This window comes from Propithecus coquereli, unplaced genomic scaffold (assembly GCF_000956105.1).
Source record: "Propithecus coquereli isolate 6110/MARCELLA unplaced genomic scaffold, Pcoq_1.0 Scaffold279, whole genome shotgun sequence".
Lineage (NCBI taxonomy): Eukaryota > Metazoa > Chordata > Mammalia > Primates > Indriidae > Propithecus > Propithecus coquereli.
In genome coordinates, this window is record NW_012148385.1 from 122105 (window position 1) to 130608 (window position 8504).

Consider the following 8504-nt stretch of genomic DNA (forward strand, 5'->3'; position numbering starts at 1 on the left):
GAAAAGTAAAAGAGATATTTGGTAAAATAGGAAAAAAAAAAAAAAAAGCTGCTCCTGAGGGTAGAAAGGATTACAAATGTGTACTCTAAAATATCAAGAGTCATGCAAGTAATTCAAAACAAATAATTCAAATTAATTCTTATGAACATTTCACTCTTGAGATAAAGGTTATCCTCTGAGGAAAGGAATTTTGTGGTGGGTTTAAAGAACTTGAACTCTGTGTCAAATCTGATCTCATCTGGAATGCTGCTTAGCTAATTCCTGGATGTTAACATTTCAAAGACATGGTAAGATTTACATCTCCAAGGGACTGAGAAAGTCCTAGGGAAGGCTAGAGTGCCTTTTGCAAATCCCGTGGCAAAGTCAAGCTGACAGTTTGAGCTTCTAAAGGGTTTTCTCAGGGAGTTAAACAAATATCTAAAAGTAGAACACTTTCAGCCTATGTAGTGACAAGACAAAGAAAAGAACATTTTCAGGCTTCTGAAAGGTAGGAACATGTGGGAAGGCAAATTATGGGGAGAGTAAAGTCTGCTCCTAGATCCTCTGGTGCTGCTGTCTCTGAGCTGATGAGCAATTGTGAAGGGCCTATCTTTAGGTGGGAAGAGCAGAGAGGAAGGCAAGAAGACCTTCGTCTTTGTAAATTCCTGTCCTGCCATCAGGCAAGCAGAGGGAAGGGCAGAGTGTCCCCCTGCATTATAACCTTCTTTAGCTCAACAGTCCCCAGTGTTTTAGAGAGGAATATTTTTGGTTTTCTTCACAGGCATTTCCCTAACTTAAAGGTAGGGTAAATTTAAACTCAGGCTTGCTCAGTTGTCATCATTAATCCATCATCAATCCATCATCATTGTCATCATCATCAATTTTTGCTCTTAGGCTTGGTGTAGGTCTACAGATTTTGTCATCAATTTGCTTTGGTAGATGGCAGATTTTTGCCAGGCCACCCTTTTATGGAAAGTATGGTTCCTAAATACAAGGAGCATTGGTCCCAGATCTCAGGTTCAGTCTTTTCCCATTGTGAAAACCCAAGGCCAAGTCTCTCATTCAATTTGTCTGTTTCTACAACCAGTTTTTCCCAATCGTGCATGCAAAAAAAATTATTTTAGGCATTTCACAAGACCCCCATTGTGTTCATTGCTGCTTATGACCATCCTGGGTTATGTGGGCCCATTCTCCTAGATATTTACAAGAGGATGCCCCATAAGTGTTGTACATAAAACCAGCTAGCACTTCTAATAGAGGTTACCGCTTAAAAGAGAGCTCAGATTTTTAAGCTTGATTTCCCATAATTTAGGAACTTTTCCAAAGTGATGAAGGCCAGAAATGTGTCCTGGGTTGAAGTGTGCTGCTTGTGAGCATCATTCCTCAAGGTGTCACCCACGAGTTGTGAATCGCTCTCTTACGTGTCTCAGAATCTCTAATCACCGCAAGGCAGCAGAATGCTCCAGGTTCTGGTTGACCAACCCTTCTGTGCACCTTCCAATCAAGCTAAAAGTGCCTGCAGGTGTTGTTCTTGCAGGGAGGCCCTGTGAGACCACTGTAAGTCATGGGCAAACATCCTGACACCTCCATAAAGTCTCTAGTCACCTAGAGCACCCAACTGGATTTGGAGGGAGCAAGTGTTTTTAACTTCAGAGTGAGCAGACACACCCTTATGCACCCTCTACTTTGAAACTAACAGGAATTGGTCACAAGGAAAATTCAAGTCAAAATTACAAGTGATAGAAAGCAGCTAAAATTTCAAAATCATGCTATGTGGTTTTAGGCCAAAAGAAGTGAAACCACCAGTGCTAGAATGCCAATATCATAACCCAGACCTCCTGCCGTGAGGCAGAGGCAGAGAAGGCAGTTCTCTGCAGAGTTCTTTGCCTGACCATGACCTGAAGGCAGGTTTTTTTTGTGTTTTTTTCTGAAACCTGAATCTCCTGCTCATAGACAGAGATGGAAACCTCTGTTCTAGAAAGGGAGGGTTGAAAAGAATAGCTCAAGCAAAGTCTAGACCTTAACCAAACAGTAGGGAGCTCCAAATCCAGGAGGACTCACCCCTTACACTCAACTGTGCTCTTGGAGCGGGAAGAACACAAGGGGTTCTGGCTAGCCAGACACCGAGTCCAAGAAGACTGGCAAATGATCAGGGAAGATGGGGTCACTCTGAATCTGGCTCACAGCACCAAAAATGTCAACCTAAAGGAAAAAGCTGAGCCACAAAATATAATTTTAAAGAGTGTACTTGGGCCAAGATGAGGACAGCTACTCAAAAGACTCAGATGCAAGTAACCTTGGCTATGAGCTGTGTTGGACCTGTTATGAGCACGTTTTTAAAGTAATAAAGGTTCTTCTGGAAAGAGACTAAAATAAATGGAAGAAGGAAGGAAGAGTGGAAGGGAGGGAGGGATAAGGAGTGGGAGGATACAGAGTTGTTTGTCAGGAATTCTTGACTTCAAGCCTAGGTCTGAGACTTCAAAGCCTATTTTCTTTCTATTATACTACACCAGTGGTTCTCAACCCTGGGCATATATTAGAATAAAATGGGGGACTCTAAACAAAGCCTTATCCCTAGAAAGTCTAATTTAATTGGTCTGGGATAGAGCCCAGGTGATTTTAATATGCTGTTTGGTTTGAGACCACTACTCTCAAAAATTAAAATGAATAGGAAGTACAGTTCTATTTATCTTGATAATTTGGTGGAAAATGCCACTTGTAGACAATTTTTAAAGTGATTACATTTTCCTAGAAAATACTGAAGAACATAGAGGAAAGAACACAGGAATAAGATAAACCTAAATTTGAACCTCAGCTTTGACATTTTCTTATTGAATGGCCCTTGACAAGTTACTTAACATTCTGTAAAATATTGATTATGGAAGAAGTAAAAGGTGTTCTTGAAGAAGAAGAGTGAATGCTGCCTCTGGCGGCCTCCTGTTGAGGGGTCAGTATGCGTAAAATGCACTGAAAAGGCCATGAGAAAATTCTTCTAGTTCTCCTAGTCAACCTTACTCTAAAGCCCGTCTTCTGCCTCACTCTCCCTCTGTGGAACATTCCCCACGCTACCAGCGGCCCTCCTCATTACAGCTACTCAGGGGAGGTTCCTTGATTACCAGGCCACATGGAATTATTGGGAAGTGACCAGGAAAAGACTATTTCCTTTTAGCCATAGATGCCAGGGCAGGACATGTATGCTTGGGTGGGAGGGAAAGGAGAAGGATATTTTAATGTCTTATATTAGACATGAAATATATTTTACCATAGGGAAAATGTCTGGATGGTAATTTGGTTTCTTGGTTATTCAATTAAAGCCTAACCACAATTTTGCCAGAAATTTACAATACTTTATATACAAATAGCAGTGTATTTCAATAACCTTTTGGGTTAAATAGGCTTTGAGGAATTAGTATGAAATCTTAATTATCATATATAACATTGTTTCTATGAGAAATATGAGATCAATACTTGGGACTCTAAGAAATAGTTTCACTCATCTCTAACACAGCTTAACAAATATAGTGTTCGCTGATTATCCAATGAAGAAGGAATGGGGCAACTCAAAGAATCCTGTTTACTCTCTGGAGTTTAGTAGAACTCTTTTAGCCACTGATTATAAGATCACAACATACTTGAGGTCACAGGCCATTTCTTTCCTTCATGTTCCCCTTCCTCCTGAGCAACCTATCACATGGTATGAGCACATTGTGGACATTAACATATACATAGATTAGATTTAAAATCAGTCATGACCTCACTGTCAATGGAAAATAGGACACTGGTAGTCTGTACTATGCAGTGACAGAACATTCCTTAAATTAATCACCCATCATTGCCAGTAATCAGGTGCCTTTCGACAGCAAGGCTTTAGAAGATGAAGTGGCTGTTGCAGTCAAATATTATAGTAGAAATTATGAGCCTGAGGGCTGGGGGGATGGTTCTGATTGCACTAGAAAACTTACAGAAAGAAAGTGACGAATTCGGGGATTTATATATTTAGCTCAAGGAGATTCAGAAAGTTTCCTGACTACCTGTTTAATAAAAGAATGTCTTACTTCTTGTACCATGGGCCCGAAATATCCAAAAAACAAAGCTAAGTTTGCTTCTGCAGCCTTCTGCTACAGTCAGCCTTTCTACGCATTCACCAGGAGAGTGGGATCCTGAGAATGGGAGTATTTGGGTAGGTTCTAATGAATCAAACTACCTTGAACTATTAATAACATATCCCACTGAGCTGTAGTTGTTGTAGAAGCCATCCTCCTCCTCCTCTATCTGATAATCTTAGTCTATCTTTGCCTGATAACCTGTAATAATTTCACCTGAGTCAGTTGATTGATAGGAGGATGATGAATCTCTTCAAGGTTAATCCCCACTACTTCGCATCGCTTCCAGACCTAGACCTATTCCATAATTAGATTCAAATCCTGGAAGACTTCAGGAAAGAATGGGAAAAAAGAAAAATTGAAAAATATGCATGATAATTACAATCCTAACTTCTACACAGTTTATGAGGCTATCGTTGGTATTTATAGCTCCCTCTTCCACTCCTCTTCCTGTGCTCCCTTTGCCCAGCTGATACTTTAGCTAGTTGTGATTATTTATCAGTCAGAGTGATTGACTGATAAATATCATTTATTTAAATGACAAATAATCATTTAAACCTTCATTCCTGAAATATCTGAACCACTAGTGGTTCTTGCTTCACTTGGTTTGCTCTAATCTTCTAGTAACTTTTACCATGAATATGGAAGTAATGAGTTGCCCAGAGAATTCCTTAGTTTCCAGACATAGTCCTCCCTCTGCTTTGTAGTCCCAACACTTTTCCCCTCTTTATAATCAAGATTAATTGTCCTTCTAGCCAATATAGTAATCCCTTTATTTGCTTATTGGTTCAGTGGCATGAAGGCCCCCAAAGTGGGTGATGTGGCAATCTCAGCTTCCATTCAAAGTAACCCTTCTGGTGTTTCCTAGAGGAAGTATTCCTTCCATGGAAACTGGGAGCACAACATTGTAGGGTTGCAAACAAAAGTTGTGTGAGTAAGTCATTAGGAATAATAATGAAGGCACCACCACTACTTCTACACTTCGGCTCTTGGCTCTAAGTATTTTGGCCATGGAAGAAATAGCATTATATATTAGTTGCTGGCTCAGAGAATATACTATAACTTGTGGGACAGCTCCCCAGACCCACAGTGGCAACATAAATTGTCAATAGATTATTTCACTATTTTATCAAGCCAGCTTCTTCCCGTGGGCATGAAATCATTTCTTCAATTCTGATTCTTTAAACAAAGGTCCTTAGTCAGAAGCAGTATTTCATGGAATTCCAAGACAATGAACAGAGTAGTCTCTAAGTCCATGGATTGTGGTGCTAGGCAAAAAAGGCAAAATCCATATCTAGATTGTCTTTTCTTCCATGATGATGTAAGTCCAGTGTAATCCATCTGCCATGGGGTGGCTGGCAGGTCCTGGGAATAGTGCTCTTTCAGGAGCTCAGTGTTGGTTTCTGATGTTGGTGAAGATGGGCACTCATCAGAGATAGTTGCCAGGTCAGCCTTGGTGAAGGGAAGCCTGTGTTCTTAAGCCCACACGTAATCAACATCCCTGTTGCCAGAGCCACTGTGTTTGTGAGCCCATTGTACAAGCACCAGGGTGGCTGGGGAAGGCAGCTAACTGACATCCACAGGGTTAGCCATATTGTTTACTTGATTTTTGAGAGTCTCTTTTACAGTGGATGACTTAGAGTAAGCATTCATTTGGGACACAGATATCCTCACTCTGACCACTGTGAGAGGCTCATCCCAAAACTCTTGCTCAGACCTTTCTTTCCCCAATCTTCCAACTCTGTTTTTCAAGTCCCTGACTCCTCATCCAAATAGCCACTTGCCCATGAGTCAATGTAGATCTCTACTTCTGTCTGTCTGTCTGCCAGGCAAGGTGGACAGTCAGGTTCTGATACATCATGAAGCTATCCAACCTGAGGTCTTGCCACCTTCCAGGGATGGCCTCAGAGTAGGCTCTACCGTGTTCCCATTGATCATGAAGTCAATAAATCTCTGTACCCTTTCTAGTCAGAATGAGACAAACTTTTTATCTTGTACTTTTTACTTAAAGTCCTCCTCTCCCTTTCTTCTCCAGGACTCCTAGCATAATCTTTTCTGTAAAAGATAAGAAGAATTTTTTAACCACAGGTAACTTGTTTTCCCCATGCAAAAAATTCCAGAAACAAACGAACAAAAAGAGAAGCTGGCTACCTGCTTGAATAGCTGGAGAGGAAAAAAATTGCAGAGATCTTCACCAGAACACTGTGAAGTAAGTATAGCTGGTATTTTTATACTTACTTTAAAGACAGAACTGAAATGTGGAAGGAGTAAAGTGGCTTTGCAAAAGCTTCCATAAGTACTTAAGAATATAAGCAGGAACCAGGATTTTGCCTTCTAATACAGTGACAAGAGAATAAATGGCCAAATCCCATGGTCATAGTATATGTGGGGAACTCTGATTTATGGAGTGGAGAAGGAGAAATGTTGATTGGTGGGAGGAAGATGAAGAATCGGGGAGCATTTAGGAATGGGTGATCCCAGAGCACTGAGAGGAGGATAAAAATCAGAGTCAGGCTTTCCAGAAACTCCCAGCGTAAGAACCATTACTGTTGTTTCCTCTATGTTCTTTTTCTTAGTACATTATCAATAGGTTTTACAGGCAAATTATGTGAATGGGCGTTAAAACAGATTCAAGTCCAAAGAACTATTTCAAAAAGATTTAACATAGCAGAGATGCGGAACACAGGTAACCTAGTGAAGAACAGAACAAATTAACATTCCAAAAATAAATTTGAGTCTGATGCAAAGTTGTATAAACTCATAACAGCCAAAGAAAAAAGAAGTATCATGTTTATATCAATTAGAAATTCTCTTTTCAGCAAAATTGAGTCCTAGTAACCAGATCAAGTGAATATTTTAAAATCAGCTTAAGTTCCTGAAATTTTGCTTGGCCTTCAAATTCTGTGTGTTAGAGATACTTTTAATTGTTGTGACAGAAAACTCCACTGGCATAAACAGGCCCAAGAATTGAGCAGGTATCTTTATATTCTGGCAATCCCAGCTGCGTGACCTAAAGCAAGTCATTTAACCTCTCCAAGCCAAAGGCCTCTTCCATCAATTATAAAATAAAGAGGTAATGCTAAATGTTCTCTAAGGTTTCTCCCAACTCTCAAGCTCAATTATTCTATGAAAATTTTTGGTGTTCTTACACAAGCCCTTATTTAGGTTTTTAGTTGCAAAATAAGATAGGCTCCAGCAGGGGTCACTATAGTCGTATCAAGCCCTAAGTCTGATTATCTTTTATGTTTTAGTTGCTCTTGCTTTGTCTTGGTTTTCTGTTTGAGACTACACAGACTCTCTCTGTACCCAGATGTTATGTGAATTGATCTTCGAATTTGATTTCAATCTTCCTTTTTCCTTCTTATACATACCTGCCTGCCCATTTGAGAGACATTGATACTGCCCCTCTCAGTTGGCAGAACTAATGCTGCTGCCGCCAAATCCAGCATTACTATGTTAAAGTTCTAGTCTAGGCAGGTAATTGGGTTTCTTTCCAGTTGTTACCAAGAGAGTGGAACCTTCTATAGTTTTCTTCCACAGTGAATCAGGAACAGCCTGGTGACAAATATAGTGAACGTGATGGTATATGACTTCTGAGACTAGGTCATAAACGGCATTGCAGCTTCTGCCTTGGTTTATTGGACTGCCCACTGTCAGGAGAAGCAGCTGCTATCCCTCCAGAAATGTGGCAGAGAGGCCTCCTGTCGATAGCCAGCACCACCTCACCAGGCATATCAGTGAGCCACCTTAGGAGCAGACTCTTCCCAAGTGGATTGAGTCCTCTCTCCTCTCTGGACTCATGCAGAGAAGCCTTCTTTTCTCTACTTATATATAACCTCAGGCGGGCATGCTGGTGCACCCTATAGTCCCAGCTACTTGGTGGGCTGAGGTGGGAAGATCACTTGAGCCCAGGAGTTCAAGACCAGCCTAGGAAACATACTGAGACCCCATCTCTGAAAAACACTTAAAAATTAAAAACTATGTATATGTGTGTGTATATATATATATATAGCCTCAAACAACTACCTCAGTCCTGATTTCATGTAACCATATTTATTCAACTGCTACAGCTAACTGGTCGAGTTTGTTGAGTTCTAGCCTGGGTAAGGTGCTTACCCCTGTCCAGTCTTCTGTGGCTAGGGCTGGAGGTACACAGTACGGATGAGGCTGTGATGCAGAGGCAGAAGGTAGCTCCCAGGGAATAGCTCTGCGACTAGTTTCTACCAATGTCCCACACTACTTCCCCCCAACCACTAGTACTTCTCTTATCAAAGTACTGATACTTAGCACACTATAATCTAATTGCTTGTTTATTTTTTCATATCTACTCTATTCTACAGGCTCTTGAAAGACAGTGACTCAGGCTTATTACAGATATATCCCTAGCGTATAGCACAATACCTGGCACACAGTAGGTAGTAA